This window comes from Triticum urartu, chromosome 4A (assembly GCF_056163025.1).
Source record: "Triticum urartu cultivar PI428250 chromosome 4A, HENAU_Tu73, whole genome shotgun sequence".
Lineage (NCBI taxonomy): Eukaryota > Viridiplantae > Streptophyta > Magnoliopsida > Poales > Poaceae > Triticum > Triticum urartu.
The window spans coordinates 207970970-207990520 of NC_141876.1; positions in this window are offsets into that span (position 1 = coordinate 207970970).

Sequence of the window (19551 nt, forward strand, 5' to 3'; positions counted from 1 at the left end):
TCCGTTTTTCCATGAACTTAATACACTAGATGCATGCTGGATAGTGGTCGATGTGTGGAGTAATAGTAGTAGATGCAGGCAGGAGTCAGTCTACTAATCTAGGATGTGATGCCTATGCAATGATCATTGCCTGGATATCGTCATAATTATTTGAGGTTCTATCAATTGCCCAACAGTAATTTGTTTACCAATCGTTTGCTATCTTTCTCAAGAGAAGCCACTAGTGAAACCTACGGCCCCCGGGTCTTCTTCTTCATATATTTGCTTGTGATCTACTTTTCCTTTGCATTTTTATTCAGATCTATTAAACCAAAAATACAAAAATACTTTGCTGCACTTTATTTTATTTGAGATCAATTATTTCAATCTATTACAATCTTTGGCATCGTTACCCGAAAGGGATTGACAACCCCTTTAACACGTTAGGTTGTGAGGTGTTGTTATCTGTGTGCATGTGTTGTTTACGTTGTGTTGCTTGGTTCTCCTACTGGTTCAATAACCTTGGTTTCTTCACTGAGGGAAATACCTACCGTCGTTGTGCTGCATCATCCCTTCCTCTTTGGGGAAATACCGACGTAGTCCTAGCAGATAGGAGCTTTTCTGGTGCTATAGTCAGAGAGCGATCAAGAACCCATCTAATAAGTCTAGGTTTAGCATCTTTCTTTTCCATAAGATATTTAATAGCAGCATGATTAGTGTGAACAGTTACTTTGGAATCAACGATATAAGATCTGAACTTATCACAAGCAAATACAACTGCTAAAAAATCTTTTTCAGTAGTAGCATAATTCCATTGGGCACTGTGTAGAGTTTTACTAGCATAATGAATAACATTCAATTTCTTATCAACTCTTTGTCCTAGAACAGCACCAACAGCATAATCACTAGCATCACAAATAATTTCAAAGGGTAAATTCCAATCAGGTGGCCGAACAATAGGTGCAGAAATCAAGGCTTTATTAAGTATTCAAATGCTTCTACACAATCATCATCAAAAAAAGGAACATCTTTTTGCAAGAGATTAGTGAGAGGCCTAGAAATTTTAGAGAAGTCTTTAATAAACCTCCTGTAGAAACCAGCATGACCAAGGAAACTTCTTTTACCTTTGATATCTTTAGGACAAGGCATCTTTTCAATAGCATATACTTTAGCTTTATCAACTTCAATACCTCTTTCGGAAATTTTATGCCCCAAGACAATACCTTCATTAACCATAAAGTGGCACTTCTCCCAGTTGAAAATAAGATTAGTTTCTTCACATCTCTGCAAAACTCGATGAAGGTTACTCAAGAAATCATCAGAAGAAGTTCGTAAATGGAGAAATCATCCATGAAAACCTCAACAATCTTTTCACAAAAACCAGAGAATATATCAGTCATACATCTTCGAAAGGTAGCAGGTACATTGCATAAACCAAAAGGCATGCTCTATAAGAAAAGGTACTGAAAGGGCAAGTAAAAGTGGTCTTTTCCTGATCATCTTTTGACACAGGTATTTGAGAGAAACCAGAATAACCATCTAGAAAGCAAAAATGTGTATGTTTGGATAGTCTTTCTAGCATTTGATCAATAAAAGGTAGAGGGTAATGATCTTTTCTAGTAGCTTTGTTTAATTTGCGAAAATCAATTACCATTCTATAACCTGTAATAATTCTTTGTGGAATCAATTAATTCTTATCATTAGGAACAACAGTAATACCTCCCTTCTTAGGGACACAATGAATGGGACTTACCCATCTACTACCAACAATAGGGCAAATTATACCTGCCTCCAGGAGCTTTAATATTTCATTTCTTACCAGTTCCTTCATCTTAGGATTTAACCGTCGTTGGTGATCAACAACTAGTTTAGCATCAGGCTCCAAATTAATTTTGTGCTGACATAGAGTGGGGCTAATGCCCTTAAGATCACCCAGAGTATATCCAATAGCGGCACGGTGCTTCTTCAGAGCTTTGAATAATTTCTTATCTTCATGCTCTGAAAGGTTAGAACTAATAATAACAGGATATATCTTCTTTTCATCAAGGTAAGCATATTTCAAAGTATCAGAAGCTCAAACACGGGGTCACCCTTTGGTGAAGGAGGATCCCCAAGGATTTCAACAGGAAAATTGTGTTTCAAAATAGGCCCTTGATTAAATAATATTTCATCTATTTCCCTTATTTCATTCATAAACATATCATTTTCATGGTCTAGCAAATATTGTTCTAAAGGATCGGTAGGAGGCATGGCAATAGAAGCAAGACCAATAATTTCATCCTTACTAGGAAATTCTTTATCACGAGGTTGTCTATGAAATTTAGAGAAATTGAAATCATGAGACATATCCCCAAAACCGATAGTAACGATATCCTTGTCATAGTCTATCTTAGCATTAACAGTGTTCAAGAAAGGTCTACCAAATATAATGGGACAAAAATCATCTTGTGGGGAACCAAGAGCAAGAAAATCAGTAGGGTATTTTATTTTCCCACACAAGACTTCAACATCTCTAACAATCCCAATTGGTGATATAGTATCTCTATTGGCAAGCTTAATAGTAACATCAATATCTTCTATCTCAGCAGGTGCAATATCATTCATAATTTCTTGGTATAAGGTATAAGGGATTGCACTCACACTAGAACCCACATCACATAAGCCATGATAACAATGATATCCTATTTTAACATAAACAACAGGCATGCCAACAACAGATCTATACTTCTCTTTAACATCGAGTTTAGCATTCCTAGCAGCTTCATCACAGAAATAAATAGCATGCCCATCAATATTATCGACCAAGAGATCTTTAACCATATCAATACTAGGTTCAACTTTAATTTTCTCAGAGGGTGTAGGTGTTATAGTATAACTCTTACAAACCACAGTTGAAGCTTTAGCATGATCCTTTATTCTAACAGGAAAAGGTGGTTTCTCAATATAAGCAGTAGGAACAATGGAATCAACATTATAAGTAATAGTTTGTTCTTCAACTTTAATAGGTTCTACTACTTTTCACATCAATGGGAGGATGATATTTAAACCACTTATCCTTGGGGAGATCAACATGAGTAGCAAAAGATTCACAGAAAGAAGCTACTATCTTAGAGTCAAGTCCATATTTAGTGCTAAATTCATGAAAAGTATCGGTATCCATAAAAGATTTAACACAATCAAACTTAAGGTTTATATTTGACTCCTTACCTTTGTCGAGTTCCCAATCTTCAAAGTTGCATTCAATTCTTTCCAATAAATCCCATTTGAATTCAATAGCCTTCTTCATAGAAGAACCAGTACAAGAAGTATCTAGCATGGATCAATCATTATGAGAAAGCCGAGCATAAAAATTCTGAATAATAATTTCTCTCGGGAGCTCATGATTGGGGCGTGAATATAACATTGACTTAAGCCTCCTCCAAGCTTGAGCTATAATTTCTCCTTCACGAGGCCAAAAATTATATATATAATTCCGATCACGATGAACCAGATGCATAGGATAAAACTTATGACGAAATTCCAATTTCAATCGGTTGTAGTTCCATGATTCAATATCGTCACATAGCCTAAACCATGTCAATGCCTTTCCCTTCAAAAATAAAGGGAAGACCTTCTTCTTGACATCATCCTTGAGCAAACCTGCAAGCTTAAAAAATCCACAAACTTCATCCAGGTAGATTAGGTGCATATCAGGATGTAATGTTCCATCTCCTGCATAAGGCTTAGCTACTAGTTTCTCTATCATACCCGAAGGAATTTCATAATAAATATTTTCAGTAGGTGCAGTAGGTTGAGGAGCAACTCTTTGCTCTTTCGGTCGAGGTGAAGATACCCCGAACAAGCCCCTCAAAGGATTATTTTCCATAGTAACAAGTGACAGTAAATTTCAGCACACTATATAAATGTTTCCTTACCAAATTCCATTTACCAAAGGTGCTTCACTCCCCGGAAACGGCGCCAGAAAAGAGTATTGATGACCCACAAGTATAGGGGATCTATCTAGTCCTTTCGAAAAGTAAGAGTGTCGAACCCAACGACGAGCAGAAGGAAATGACAAGCGGTTTTCAGCAAGGTATTCTCTGCAAGCACTGAAATTATCGGCAATAGATAGTTGTGTGATAAGATAATTTGTAACGAGTAACAAGTAACAAAAGTAACTAAGGTGAAGCAAGGTGGCCCAATCCTTGTTGTAGCAAAGGACAAGCCTGGATGAACTCTTATATAAAGCAAAGCGCTCCCGAGGACACATGGGAATTGTTGTCGAGTTAGTTTTCATCATGCTCATATGATTCGCATTCATTATTTTGATAATTTAATAAGTGGGTGGACCAGTGCTTGGGTTATGCCCTTACTTGGACAAGCCTCCCACCTATGATTAACCCCTCTCGCAAGCATCCACAACTACGAAAGAAGAATTAAGATAAATCTAACCATAGCATGAAACATATGGATCCAAATCAGCCCCTTACGAAGCAACACATAAACTAGGATTTAAGCTTCTGTCACTCTAGCAAACCATCATCTAATTATTACTTCCCAATGTCTTCCCCTAGGCCCAAATCATGGTGAAGTGTCATGTAGTATACGTGTTGGGGAACGTAGTAATTTCAAAAAAATTCCTACGCACATGCAAGATCATGGTGATGCATAGCAATGAGAGGGGAGAGTGTTGTCCACATACCCTCGTAGACTGAAAGCGGAAGCGTTAGCACAATGCGGTTGATGTAGTCGTACGTCTTCACGATCCGACCGATCAAGTACCGAACGCACGGCACCTCCGAGTTCTGCACACGTTCAACTCGATGACATCCCTCGAACTCCGATCCAGCCAAGTGTTGAGGGAGAGTTTCGTCAGCACGACGGCGTGGTGACGATGATGATGTTCTACCAACGCAGGGCTTCGCCTAAGCACCGCTACGATATGATCGAGGTGGATTATGGTGGAGGGGGGCACCGCACACGGCTAAGAGATCAAGAGATCAATTGTTGTGTCTATGGGGTGCCCCCTGGCCACGTATATAAAGGAGTGGAGGAGGGGAGGGGCCGACCCTCTCTATCGCGCGCCCTAGGGAAGTCCTACTCCCACCGGGAGTAGGATTCGCCCTTTCCTAGTAGAACTAGGAGCCCTTCCAAGTAGTAGGAGTAGGAGGGAAGGAAAGGGAAGGGAAAAGGAGAAGGAAGGAAGGGGGCGCCCCCCCCCCCTCCCTAGTCCAATTTGGACCAGCCCATGGGGAGGGGTGCGGCCACCCTTTGAGGCCTTTCTCTCCTTTCCCGTATGGCCCATTAAGGCCCAATACGAATTCCCGTAACTCCCCAGTACTTCCGAAAATACCCGAATCACTCGGAACCTTTCCGATGTCCGAATATAGTCGTCCAATATATCGATCTTTACGTCTCGACCATTTCGAGACTCCTCGTCATGTCCCTGATCTCATCTGGGACTCCGAACTCCTTCGGTACATCAAAACACATAAACTCATAATATAACCGTCATCGAACTTTAAGCGTGCGGACCCTACGGGTTCGAGAACTATGTAGACATGACCGAGACACGTCTCCGGTCAATAACCAATAGCGGAACCTGGATGCTCATATTGGCTCCTACATATTCTATGAAGATCTTTATCGGTCAAACCGCATAACAACATACGTTGTTCCCTTTGTCATCGGTATGTTACTTGCTCGAGATTCGATCGTCGGTATCTCAATACCTAGTTCAATCTCGTTACCGGCAAGTCTCTTTACTCGTTCCGTAATACATCATTCCGCAACTAACTCATTAGTTGCAATGCTTGCAAGGCTTTAAGTGATGTGCATTACCGAGTGGGCCCAGAGATACCTCTCTGACAATCGGAGTGACAAATCCTAATCTCGAAAGACGCCAACCCAACAAGTACCTTCAGAGACACCTGTAGAGCACCTTTATAATCAACCAGTTACGATGTGACGTTTGGTAGCACACAAAGTGTTCCTCCGATAAACGGGAGTTGCATAATCTCATAGTCATAGGAACATGTGTAAGTCATGAAGAAAGCAATAGCAACAAACTAAACGATCAAGTGCTAAGCTAACGGAATGGGTCAAGTCAATCACATCATTCTCCTAATGATGTGATCCCGTTAATCAAATGACAACTCATGTCTATGGTCAGGAAACATAATCATCTTTGATTAACGAGCTAGTCAAGTAGAGGCATACTAGTGTCACTCTGTTTGTCTATGTATTCACACATGTATTATGTTTCCGGTTAATACAATTCTAGCATGAATAATAAACATTTATCATGATATAAGGAAATAAATAATAAATTTAGTATTGCCTCTAGGGCATATTTCCTTCAGTCACCCACTTGCACTAGAGTCAATAATCTAGTTCACATCGCCATGTGATTTAATACCAATAGTTCACATCACCATGTGATTAACACCCATAGTTCACATCGACATGTGACCAACACCCAAAGGGTTTACTAGAGTCAATAATCTAGTTCACATCGCTATGTGATTAACACCCAAAGAGTACTAAGGTGTGATAATGTTTTGCTTGTGAGAGAAGTTTAGTCAATGGGTCTGCCACATTCAGATCCGTAGGTATTTTGCAAATTTCTATGTCAACAATGCTCTGCATGGAACTACTCTAGCTAATTGCTCCCACTTTCAGTATGTATCCAGATTGAGATTTAGAGTCATCTGGATTAGTGTCAAAATTTGCATCGACGTAACCCTTTATGACGAACCTTTTTGTCACCTCCATAATCGAGAAACATATCCTTATTCCACTAAAGATAATTTTGACCGATGTCCAGTGATCTACTCCTAGATCACTATTGTACTCCCTTGCCAAAAATAGTGTAGGGTATACAATAGATCTGGTACATAGCATGGCATATTTTATAGAACCTATGGCCAAGTCATAGGGAATGACTTTCATTCTCTTTCTATCTTCTGTCGTGGTCGGGCTTTGAGTCTTACTCGGTTTCACACCTTGTAACACAGGCAAGAACTCTTTCTTTGACTGTTCCATTTTGAACTACTTCAAAATCTTGTCAAGGTATGTACTCATTGAAAAACTTATCAAGCGTCTTGATCTATCTTTATAGATCTTGATGCTCAATATGTAAGCAGCTTCACCGAGGTCTTTCTTTGAAAAACTCCTTTCAAACACTCCTTTATGCTTTGCAGAATAATTCTACATTCTCTCCGATCAACAATATGTCATTCACATATACTTATCAGAAATGCTGTAGTGCTCCCACTCAGTTTCTTGTAAATACAAGCTTCACCGCAAGTCTGTATAAAACTATATTCTTTGATCAACTTATCAAAGTGTATATTCCAACTCCGAGATGCTTGCACCAGTCCATAGATGGATCGCTGGAGCTTGCATATTTTGTTAGCACATTTAGGATTGACAAAACCTTCTGGTTGTATCATATACAACTCTTCTTTAATAAATCCATTAAGGAATGCAGTTTTGTTTATCCATTTGCTAGATTTCATAAAATGTGGCAATTGCTAACATGATTTGGACAGACTTAAGCATAGATACGAGTGAGAAACTCACATCGTATTCAACACCTTGAACTTGTCAAAAACCTTTTGTGACAATTCTAGCTTTGTAGATAGTAACACTACTATCAACGTCCGTCTTCCTCTTGAAGATCCATTTAATCTCAATGGCTCGCCGATCTTTGGGCAAGTCAATCAAAGTCCATACTTTGTTCTTATACATGGATCTCATCTCAGATTTCATGGCCTCAAGCCATTTCGCGGAATCTGGGCTTCATCATCGCTTCCTCATAGTTCGTAGGTTCATCATGGTCAAGTAACATGACCTCCAGAATAGGATTACCGTACCACTCTGGTGCGGATCTCACTCTGGTTTACCTACGAGGTTCGGTAGTAACTTGATCTAAAGTTACATGATCATCATCATTAGCTTCCTCACTAATTGGTGTAGTAGTCACAGGAACAGATTTCTGTGATGAACTACTTTCCAATAAGGGAGCGGGTACAGTTACCTCATCAAGTTCTACTTTCCTCCCACTCAGTTCTTTCGAGAGAAACTCCTTCTCTAGAAAGGATCAATTCTCATCAATGAATAACTTGCCTTTGGATCTGTGATAGAAGGTGTACCCAACATTTTCTTTTGGGTATCCTATGAAGACGCACTTCTCCGATTTGGGTTTGAGCTAAACTTTTTCACATAAGCATTGCAACCTCAAATTTTAAGAAACGATAGCTTAGGTTTCTTGCCAAACCATAGTTCATACAGTGTCGTCTCAACGGATTTAGATGGTGCCCTATTTAACGTGAATGTAGCTGTCTCTAATGCATAACCCCAAAACGATAGTGGTAAATTGGTAAGAGACATCATAGATCGCACCATATCTAATAAAGTACGGTTACGACGTTCGGACACACCATTACATTGTGGTGTTCCAGGTGGCATGAGTTTGTGAAACTATTCCACATTGTTTTAATTGAAGACCAAACTCGTAACTCAAATATTCGCCTCTGCGATCAGATCGTAGAAACTTTATTTTCTTATTACGATGATTTACCACTTCACTCTGAAATTCTTTGAACTTTTCAAATGTTTCAGACTTATGTTTCATCAAGTAGATATACCCATATCTGCTCAAATCATCTATGAAGGTCAGAAAATAACGATACCCGCCGCGAGCCTCAACACTCATTGGACTGCATACATCAGTATGTATTATTTCCAACAAGTTTGTTGCTTGCTCCATTGTTCCTGAGAACGGAGTCTTAGTCATGTTGCCCACGAGGCATGGTTCGCAAGCATCAACCGATTCATAATCAAGTGATTCCAAAAGCCCATCAGCATGGAGTTTTTTCATGAGCTTTATACCAATATGACCCAAACGGCAGTGCCACAAATAAGTTGCACTATCATTATTAACTTTGCATCTTTTGGCTTCAATATTATGAATATGTGTCTCACTACAATCGAGATCCAACAAACCAATTTCATTGGGTGTATAACCAAAGAAGGTTTTATTCATGTAAACAGAACAACAATTATTCTCTGATTTTAAATGAATAACCGTATTGCAATAAACATGATCAAATCATATTCATGCTCAACGCAAATGCCATATAACATTTATTTAGGTTTAACACTAATCCCGAAAGTATAGGGAGTGTACGATGATGATCATATCAATCTTGGAACCACTTCCAACACACATCGTTACTTCACCCTTAACTAGTCTCTATTTATTCTGTAACTCCTGTTTCAAGTTACTAATTTTTTAGCAACCGAACAAGTATCAAATACCCAGGGGCTACTATAAATACTAGTAAGGTACACATCAATAACCTGTATATCAAATATACCCTTGTTCACTTTGCCATCCTTCTTATCCACTAAATATTCAGGGCATTTCCGCTTCCAATGACCAGTCCCTTTGCACTAGAAGCACTTAGTCTCAGTCTTAGGTCCAGACTTCGGCTTCTTCACTTGAGCAGCAACTTGCTTGCTGTTCTTCTTGAAGTTCCCTTTCTTTCCCTTTGCCCTTTTCTTGAAACTAGTGGTCTTGTTAATCATCAACACTTGATGCTCTTTTTTTTTATTTCTACCTTCATTGATTTCATCATCATGAAAAGCTCGGGAATCATTTACGTCATCCCTTGCATACTATAGTTCATCACGAAGTTCTACTAACTTGGTGATGGTGACTAGAGAATTCTGTCAATCTCTATTTTATCTGGAAGATTAACTCCCACTTGATTCAAGCGATTGTAGTACCCAGACAATCTGAGCACATGCTCACTGCTTGAGCTATTCTCCTCCATCTTTTAGCTATAGAACTTGTTGGAGACTTCATATATCTCAACTCGGGTATTTGCTTGAAATATTAATTTCAACTCCTGGAACATCTCATATGGTCCATGACGTTCAAAATGTCTTTGAAATCTCGATTCTAAGCTGTTAAGCATGGTGCACTAAACTATCAAGTAGTCATCATATTGAGCTAGCCAAACGTTCATAACGTCTGCATCTGCTCCTGCAATAGGTCAGTCACCTAGCGGTGCAGCAAGGACATGATTCTTCTGTGCAGCAATGAGGATAAACCTCATATCACGGACCCAGTCCGCATCATTGCTACTATCATCTTTCAACTTAGTTTTCTCTAGGAACACAAATAAAACATAGGGAAGCAATAACGCGAGCTATTGATCTACAACATAGATATGCAAATACTATCAGGACTAAGTTCATGATAAATTAAAGTTCAATTAATCATATTACTTAAGAACTCCCACTTAGATAGACATCCCTCTAATCATCTAAGTGATCACGTGATCCATATCAACTAAACCATAACCGATCATCACGTGAAATGGAGTAGTTTTCAATGGTGAACATCATTATGTTGATCATATCTACTATATGATTCACGCTCGACCTTTTGGTCTCCAGTGTTCCGAGGCCATATCTGCATATGCTAGGCTCGTCAAGTTTAACCCGAGTATTTCTGCGTGTGCAAAACTGGCTTGCGCCCGTTGTAGATGGACGTAGAGCTTATCACACCCGATCATCACGTGGTGTCTGGGCACGACGAACTTTGGCAATGGTGCATACTCAGGGAGAATACTTCTATCTTGAAATTTAGTGAGAGATCATCTTATAATGCTACCGTCATAACTAAGCAAAGTAAGATGTATAAAAGATAAACATCACATGCAATCAAAATATGTGACATGATATGGCCATCATCATCTTGTGCCTTTGATCTCCATCTCCAAAGCATCGTCATGATTTCCATCGTCACTGGCATGACACCATGATCTCCATCATCTTGATCTATATCAATGTGTCGTCACATGGTCGTCTCGCCAACTATTGCTCTTGCAACTATTGCTATCGCATAGCGATAAAGTAAAGCAATTATTTGGCGCTTGCATCTTATGCAATAAAGAGACAATCATAAGGCTTCTGCCAGTTGCCGATAACTTCAACAAAACATGATCATCTTATACAACAACTTATATCTCATCACGTCTTGACCATATCACATCACAACATACCCTGCAAAAAACAAGTTAGACGTCCTCTACTTTGTTGTTGCAAGTTTTGCGTGGCTGCTACGGGCTGAGCAAGAACCGTTCTTACCTACGCATCAAAACCACAATGATAGTTTGTCAAGTTAGTGTTGTTTTAACCTTCTCAAGGACCGGGCGTAGCCATACTCGGTTCAACTAAAGTTGGAGAAACTGACACCCGCTAGTCACCTGTGTGCATAGCACGGCGGTAAAACCAGTCTCGCTTAAGCGTACGCGTAATGTCGGTCCGGGCCGCTTCATCCAACAATACCGCTAAACCAAAGTGTGGCATGCTGGTAAGCAGTATGACTTATATCACCCACAACTCACTTGTGTCTACTCGTGCATATTACATCAACGCGTAAAACCAGGCTCGGATGCCACTGTTGGGGAACGTAGTAATTTCAAAAAATTTCCTACGCACATGCAAGATCATGGTGATGCATAGCAACGAGAGGGGAGAGTGTTGTCCACGTACCCTCGTAGACCAAAAGCGGAAGTGTTAGCACAACGCGGTTGATGTAGTCGTACGTCTTCACGATCTGACCGATCAAGTACAGAACGCACAGCACCTCCGAGTTCTGCACACGTTCAACTCGATGACGTCCCTCGAACTCCGATCCAGCCGAGTGTTGAGGAAGATTTTCGTCATCACGACGGCGTGGTGACGATGATGATGTTCTACCGACGCAGGGCTTCGCCTAAGCACCGCTACGATATGATCGAGGTGGATTATGGTGGAGGGGGGCACCGCACACGGCTAAGAGATCAACAGATCAATTGTTGTGTCTATGGGGTGCCCCCTGGCCACGTATATAAAGGAGTGGAGGAGGGGAGGGGCCGGCCCTCTCTATGGCACGCCCTAGGGGAGTCCTACTCCCACCGGGAGTACGATTCCCCCTTTCCTAGTAGAACGAGGAGCCCTTCCAAGTAGTAGGAGTAGGAGGGAAGGAAAGGGAAGGGAAAAGGAGAAGGAAGGAAGGGGCGCCCCCCCCCCCTTCCTAATCCAATTCGGACCAGCCCATGGGGAGGGGTGCGTCCACCCTTTGAGGCCTTTCTCTCCTTTCCCGTATGGCCCATTAAGGCCCAATACGAATTCCCGTAACTCCCCGGTACTCCTGAAAATACCCGAATCACTCGGAACCTTCCTGATGTCCGAATATAGTCGTTTAATATATCGATCTTTACGTATCAACCATTTCGAGACTCCTCGTCATGTCCCCGATCTCATCCGGGACTCCGAACTCCTTCGGTACATCAAAACTCATAAACCCACAATATAACTGTCATTGAAACCTTAAGCGTGCGGACCCTACGGGTTCGAGAACAATGTAGACATGACCGAGACAAGTCTCTAGTCAATAACCAATAGCGGAACCTGGATGCTCATATTGGCTCTCACATATTCTACGAAGATCTTTATCGGTCAGACTGCATAACAACATACGTTGTTCCCTTTGTCATCGGTATGTTACTTGCCCGAGATTCGATCGTCGGTATCTCAATACCTAGTTCAATCTCGTTACCGGCAAGTCTCTTTACTCGTTCCGTAATACATCATTCCGCAACTAACTCATTAGTTGCAATGCTTGCAAGGCTTTAAGTGATGTGCATTACCGAGTGGGCCCAGAGATACCTCTCTGACAATCAGAGTGACAAATCCTAATCTCGAAAGACGCCAACCCAACAAGTACCTTCGGAGACACCTGTAGAGCACATTTATAATCACCCAGTTACGTTGTGACGTTTGGTAGCACACAAAGTGTTCCTCCGGTAAACGGGAGTTGCATAATCTCATAGTCATAGGAACATGTGTAAGTCATGAAGAAAGCAATAGCAACAAACTAGACGATCAAGTGCTAAGCTAACGGAATGGGTCAAGTCAATCACATCATTCTCCTAATGATGTGATCCCGTTAATCAAATGACAACTCATGTCTATGGTTAGGAAACATAACCATCTTTGATTAATGAGCTAGTCGAGTAGAGGCATACTAGTGACACTCTGTTTGTCTATGTATTCATACATGCATTATGTTTTCGGTTAATACAATTCTAGCGTGAATAATAAAAATTTATCATGATATAAGGAAATAAATAATAACTTTATTATTGCCTCTAGGGCATATTTCCTTCACTACGTTCACATAACACCACTAGAGGAATGACAACATACATCTCATCAAAATATCGAACGAATACCAAATTCACATGATTACTTATAACAAGACTTCTCCCATGTCCTCAGGAACAAACGTAACTACTCACAAAGCATATTCATGTTCATAATCAGAGGAGTATTATTATCATTAAGGATCTGAATATATGATCTTCTACCGAATAAACCAACTAGCATCAACTACAAGGAGTAATCAACATTACTAGCAACCCACAGGTACCAATCTGAGGTTTTGAGACAGAGATCAGATACAAGAGATGAACTAGGGTTTGAGAGGAGATGGTTCTGGTGAAGATGTTGATGGAGATTGACGCCCTCTCGATGAGAGGATCGTTGGTAGTGATGATGGCTTCGATTTCTCCCTCCCTGGGGGAAGTTTCCCCGGTAGAACAGCTCCGCCGGAGCCCTAGATTGGTTCTACCCAAGTTCCGCCTCGAGATGGCGGCACTTCATCCATATGAAATATTAACTTCAACTCCTGGAACATCCATATGATCCATGACGTTCAAAACGTCTTTGAAGTCCCGATTCTAAGCTGTTAAGCATGGTGCACTAAACTATCAAGTAGTCATCATATTGAGCTAGCCACGTTCATGACGTCTGCATTTGCTCCTGCAATAGGTCTGTCACCTACCGGTGCATTAAGGACATAATTCTTCTGTGCAGCAATGAGGATAAACCTCAGATCACGGATCCAATCCGCATCATTGCTACTAACATCTTTCAACTTAGTTTTCCCTAGGAACATATCAAATATAAGACAAGGGAGCTAAACGGGGCTATTGATCTACAACATAGATATGCTAATACTACCAGGACTAAGTTCATGATAAATTTAAGTTCAATTAATCATATTACTTAAGAACTCCCACTTAGAAAGACATCCCTCTAATCTTCTAAGTGATCACGTGATCCAAATCAACTAAAACATAACCGATCATCACGTGAAATGGAGTAGCTTTCAATGGTGAACATTATTATTTTGATCATATCTACTATATGATTCACGGTCGACCTTTCGGTCTCAGTGTTCCGAGGCCATATCTGCATATGCTAGGCTCGTCAAGTTTAACCTGAGTATTCTGTGTGTGCAAAACTGGCTTGCACCCATTGTAGATGGACGTAGAGCTTATCACACCCGATCATCACGTGGTGTCTGGGCACGAAGAACTTTCGCAACGGTGCATACTTAGGGAGAACACTTGTACCTTGATAATTAGTGAGAGATCATCTTATAAAGCTACCGTCGAACTAAGCAAAATAAGATGTATAAAAGATAAACATCACATGCAATCAAAATATGTGACATGATACAGCCATCATCATCTTGTGCCTTTGATCTCCATCTCCAAAGCATCGTCATGATTTCCATCGTCACCGGCATGACACCATGATCTCCATCATCTTGATCTATATCAATGTGTCATCACATGGTCGTCTCGCCAACTATTGCTCTTGCAACTATTGCTATCGCATAGCGATAAAGTAAAGCAATTATTTGGCTCTTGCATCTTATGCAATAAAGAAACAACCATAAGGCTTCTGCCAGTTGCCGATAACATCAACAAAACATGATCATCTTATGCAACAACTTATATCTCATCACGTCTTGACCATATCACATCACAATATGCCCTGCAAAAACAAGTTAGACGTCCTCTACTTTGTTGTTGCAAGTTTTATGTGGCTGCTACGGGCTTAGCAAGAACCGTTCTTACCTATGCATCAAAACCACAACGATAGTTTGTCAAGTTGGTGCTGTTTTAACCTTCGCAAGGACCCGGCGTAGCCACAATCGGTTCAACTAAAGTTGGAGAAACTGACACCCGCCAGCCACCTGTGTGCAAAGCACGTCGGTAGAACCAGTATCGCGTAAGCGTACGCGTAATGTCAGTCTGGGGCTGCTTCATCCAACAATACCGCCGAACCAAAGTATGACATGCTGGTAAGCAGTATGACTTATATCGCCCACAACTCACTTGTGTTCTACTCGTGCATATGACATCTACGCATAAAACCAGGCTCGGATGCCACTGTTGGGGAACATAGTAATTTCGAAAAAATTCCTACGCACGCGCAAGATCATGGTGATGCATAGCAACGAGAGGGGAGAGTGTTGTCGACGTACCCTCGTAGACCGAAAGCGGAAGCGTTAGCACTACATGGTTGATGTAGTTGTACATCTTCACGATCCGACCGATCAAGTACCGAACGCATGGCACCTCCGAGTTCTGCACACGTTCAACTCGATGACGTCCCTCGATCTCCGATCCAATCGAGTGTTGAGGGAGAGTTTCCGTCAGCACGACGGCGTGGTAACGATGATGATGTTCTACCGGCGCAGGGCTTCGCCTAAGCACCGCTACGATATGACCAAGGTGGATTATGGTGAAGAGGGGCACCGCACACGGCTAAGAGATCAAGAGATCAATTGTTGTGTCTTTGGGGTGCCTCCTACCCCCGTATATAAAGGAGTGGAGGAGGAGGAGGGCCGGCCCTCTCTATGGCGCGCCCTAGGGGAGTCCTACTCCCACTGGGAGTAGGATTCCCCCTTTCCTAGTAGAACTAGGAGCCCTTCCAAGTAGTAGGAGTAGGAGGGAAGGAAAGGGAAGGCAGAAGGAGAAGGAAGGAAGGGGGCGTCCCCCCTCCCTAGTCCAATTCGGACCAGCCCATGGGGAGGGGTGCGGCCACCCTTTGAGGCCTTTCTCTCCTTTCCCGTATGGCCCATTAAGGCCCAATACGAATTCCCGTAACTCCCCGGTACTCCTGAAAATACCCGAATCACTCGGAACCTTCCTGATGTCCTAATATAGTCGTTTAATATATCGATCTTTACGTATCAACCATTTCGAGACTCCTCGTCATGTCCCCGATCTCATCCGGGACTCCGAACTCCTTCGGTACATCAAAACTCATAAACCCACAATATAACTGTCATTGAAACCTTAAGCGTGCGGACCCTACGGGTTCGAGAACAATGTAGACATGACCGAGACAAGTCTCCAGTCAATAACCAATAGCGGAACCTGGATGCTCATATTGGCTCTCACATATTCTACGAAGATCTTTATCGGTCAGACTGCATAACAACATACGTTGTTCCCTTTGTCATCGGTATGTTACTTGCCCGAGATTCGATCGTCGGTATCTCAATACCTAGTTCAATCTCGTTACCGGCAAGTCTCTTTACTCGTTCCGTAATACATCATTCCGCAACTAACTCATTAGTTGCAATGCTTGCAAGGCTTTAAGTGATGTGCATTACCGAGTGGGCCCAGAGATACCTCTCTGACAATCAGAGTGACAAATCCTAATCTCGAAAGACGCCAACCCAACAAGTACCTTCGGAGACACCTGTAGAGCACATTTATAATCACCCAGTTACGTTGTGACGTTTGGTAGCACACAAAGTGTTCCTCCGGTAAACGGGAGTTGCATAATCTCATAGTCATAGGAACATGTGTAAGTCATGAAGAAAGCAATAGCAACAAACTAGACGATCAAGTGCTAAGCTAACGGAATGGGTCAAGTCAATCACATCATTCTCCTAATGATGTGATCCCGTTAATCAAATGACAACTCATGTCTATGGTTAGGAAACATAACCATCTTTGATTAATGAGCTAGTCGAGTAGAGGCATACTAGTGACACTCTGTTTGTCTATGTATTCATACATGCATTATGTTTTCGGTTAATACAATTCTAGCGTGAATAATAAAAATTTATCATGATATAAGGAAATAAATAATAACTTTATTATTGCCTCTAGGGCATATTTCCTTCACTACGTTCACATAACACCACTAGAGGAATGACAACATACATCTCATCAAAATATCGAACGAATACCAAATTCACATGATTACTTATAACAAGACTTCTCCCATGTCCTCAGGAACAAACGTAACTACTCACAAAGCATATTCATGTTCATAATCAGAGGAGTATTATTATCATTAAGGATCTGAATATATGATCTTCCACCGAATAAACCAACTAGCATCAACTACAAGGAGTAATCAACATTACTAGCAACCCACAGGTACCAATCTGAGGTTTTGAGACAGAGATCAGATACAAGAGATGAACTAGGGTTTGAGAGGAGATGGTTCTGGTGAAGATGTTGATGGAGATTGACGCCCTCTCGATGAGAGGATCGTTGGTAGTGATGATGGCTTCGATTTCTCCCTCCCTGGGGGAAGTTTCCCCGGTAGAACAGCTCCGCCGGAGCCCTAGATTGGTTCTACCCAAGTTCCGCCTCGAGATGGCGGCACTTCATCCAGAAAGCTTCCTCATGATTTTTCCAGGTCAAAACACACCATATAGCAGAACATGGGCATCGGGGGCCTACTAGGTGGCCCACAAGGCAGGGGCGTGCCCAGGGGGTAGGGCGCGCCCCCACCCTTGTGGATGGCAGGTGGCCCCCTCTGGTGCTTTCTTCGCCCAATATTTTTTATATATTCCAAAACAATTCTCCGTGAAGTTTCGGGACTTTTGGAGTTGTGCAGAATAGGTCTCTAATATCTGCTCCTTTTCCAGTCCAGAATTCCAGCTGTCGGCATTCTCCCTCTTCATGTAAACCTTACAAAATAGGAGAGAAAAGGCATAAGTATTGTGCTATAATGTGTAATAACAACCCATAATGCAATAAATATCAATATAAAAGCATGATGCAAAATGGACGTATCAACCACTATTCGAGTACTACTCTCATTGGTTGCCTCACACAATCTTCTCATTCATTAAATAAACGTTAAGACAATCCTAAATAGGGAGTTGGAGGAGGAAATTTACATGGAACAACCTCATGGTTTTATAGTAGATGGTCATCAATGAAAAGTGGGTGTGTTTTTGAAATATTTGTATGGCTTGAAACAAGCACCTAAGCAATGGCACGAGAAGTTTGAAAGAACTTTGACATCTACGGGCTTTGTTGCAAACAAAGCTGACAAGTGTGTGTACTATCGCCATGGTGGGGGGTTATATTGTGCTTGTATGTTGATACTTATATTTGGAACAAATTCAAGGTTACTAAGGAAGTGAAAGGTTTCATAAATCATAGCTCTGGGATGGAAGATCTTGGAGTAGTTGATGTTATCTTGAACATCAAGCTTTTGAGAGGTGATGATTGTGGGATCACTCTGTGCAGCCTCACTATGTGGAGAAAGTTCTTGGTCACTTTGGATATTCAGATTGCAAACCTTCTCCAACACCTTATGATCTGAGTGTGTTGATTTGGAAGATTCAAGGAGAAACAAAGGATCAATTAAGATATCCTCAAACCATTGGCTCGCTTATGTATTTAGCTGGTGGAGGCCTGACATCTTGTTTGCTATGAGTAAACTAAGACGGTTCGTTTCGAACCCGAGAGATGTTCATTGGCATGCTCTTGAGAGGATAATGTGCTATCAAAAAGGTATTGTGAGTTATGTACTTCACTATACTGGGTAGAGTACTTGAGGTTTATAGTTATGCGAATTGGATATCTGATGTTGATGAGCTTAAAGCCACAAGTGGTTATGTGTTTACACTTGGTGGTGGTGTTATTTCCTGGAAGTCTTACAAGCAGACCATCTTAACAAGGTCAATAATGGAAGTAGAACTCACAGCATTAGACATAATGGCTTCGATAACTTTTGATGGACTTGTTGGTGGTTAAAAAACCAATACCAGCTATCCTAAAGAACTATGATAATCAAGCAATGATTGTCAAGGTAATATAAACAGTTCTAAGGATAATAAGAAGTCAGCAAGACAAGTGAGGAGACTAAAATATGTTAAATTTATGAGAAACTATGGAGTTGTAGCATTGGACTATATAAACACATCGAAGAATCTAATAGATCCCTTCACAAAGGGTTAATCCCAAAAATATAATAGACAATGCATCAAATGAGATGGGATTGAGACCCACTACATATGTTATTCATGGTGGTAACCCATTCTATGCGATTGGAGATCCTGTGAATTAGAATTGGTGAGACAAGCTATTGGATAACTAAGAAAGAATATTTATTTTACAAAGATCCACTCTGCTATGATGTAATTTTATCCTAATCTATATGGTAGGCTGAGATTTATCTTAATTTGTTATGTGTGGCTTGGTTAGGCAAAGATGTTGTCCTATAGAACATTTGAAAGAAAACACTTATATAAGTTAGACCGTTACACGCCGCGGTCTATAAGATTTGGGTGCTCTTTAATAAACTCATGAAGAGGCCCTAGAGTATGACGTATATGCCCATACCCGCGAGAAAGTTTTCAACTGTCTAATATTGGTCAAGACTTTTACATCAAACTTGTTTGCACAAAACTTGCAG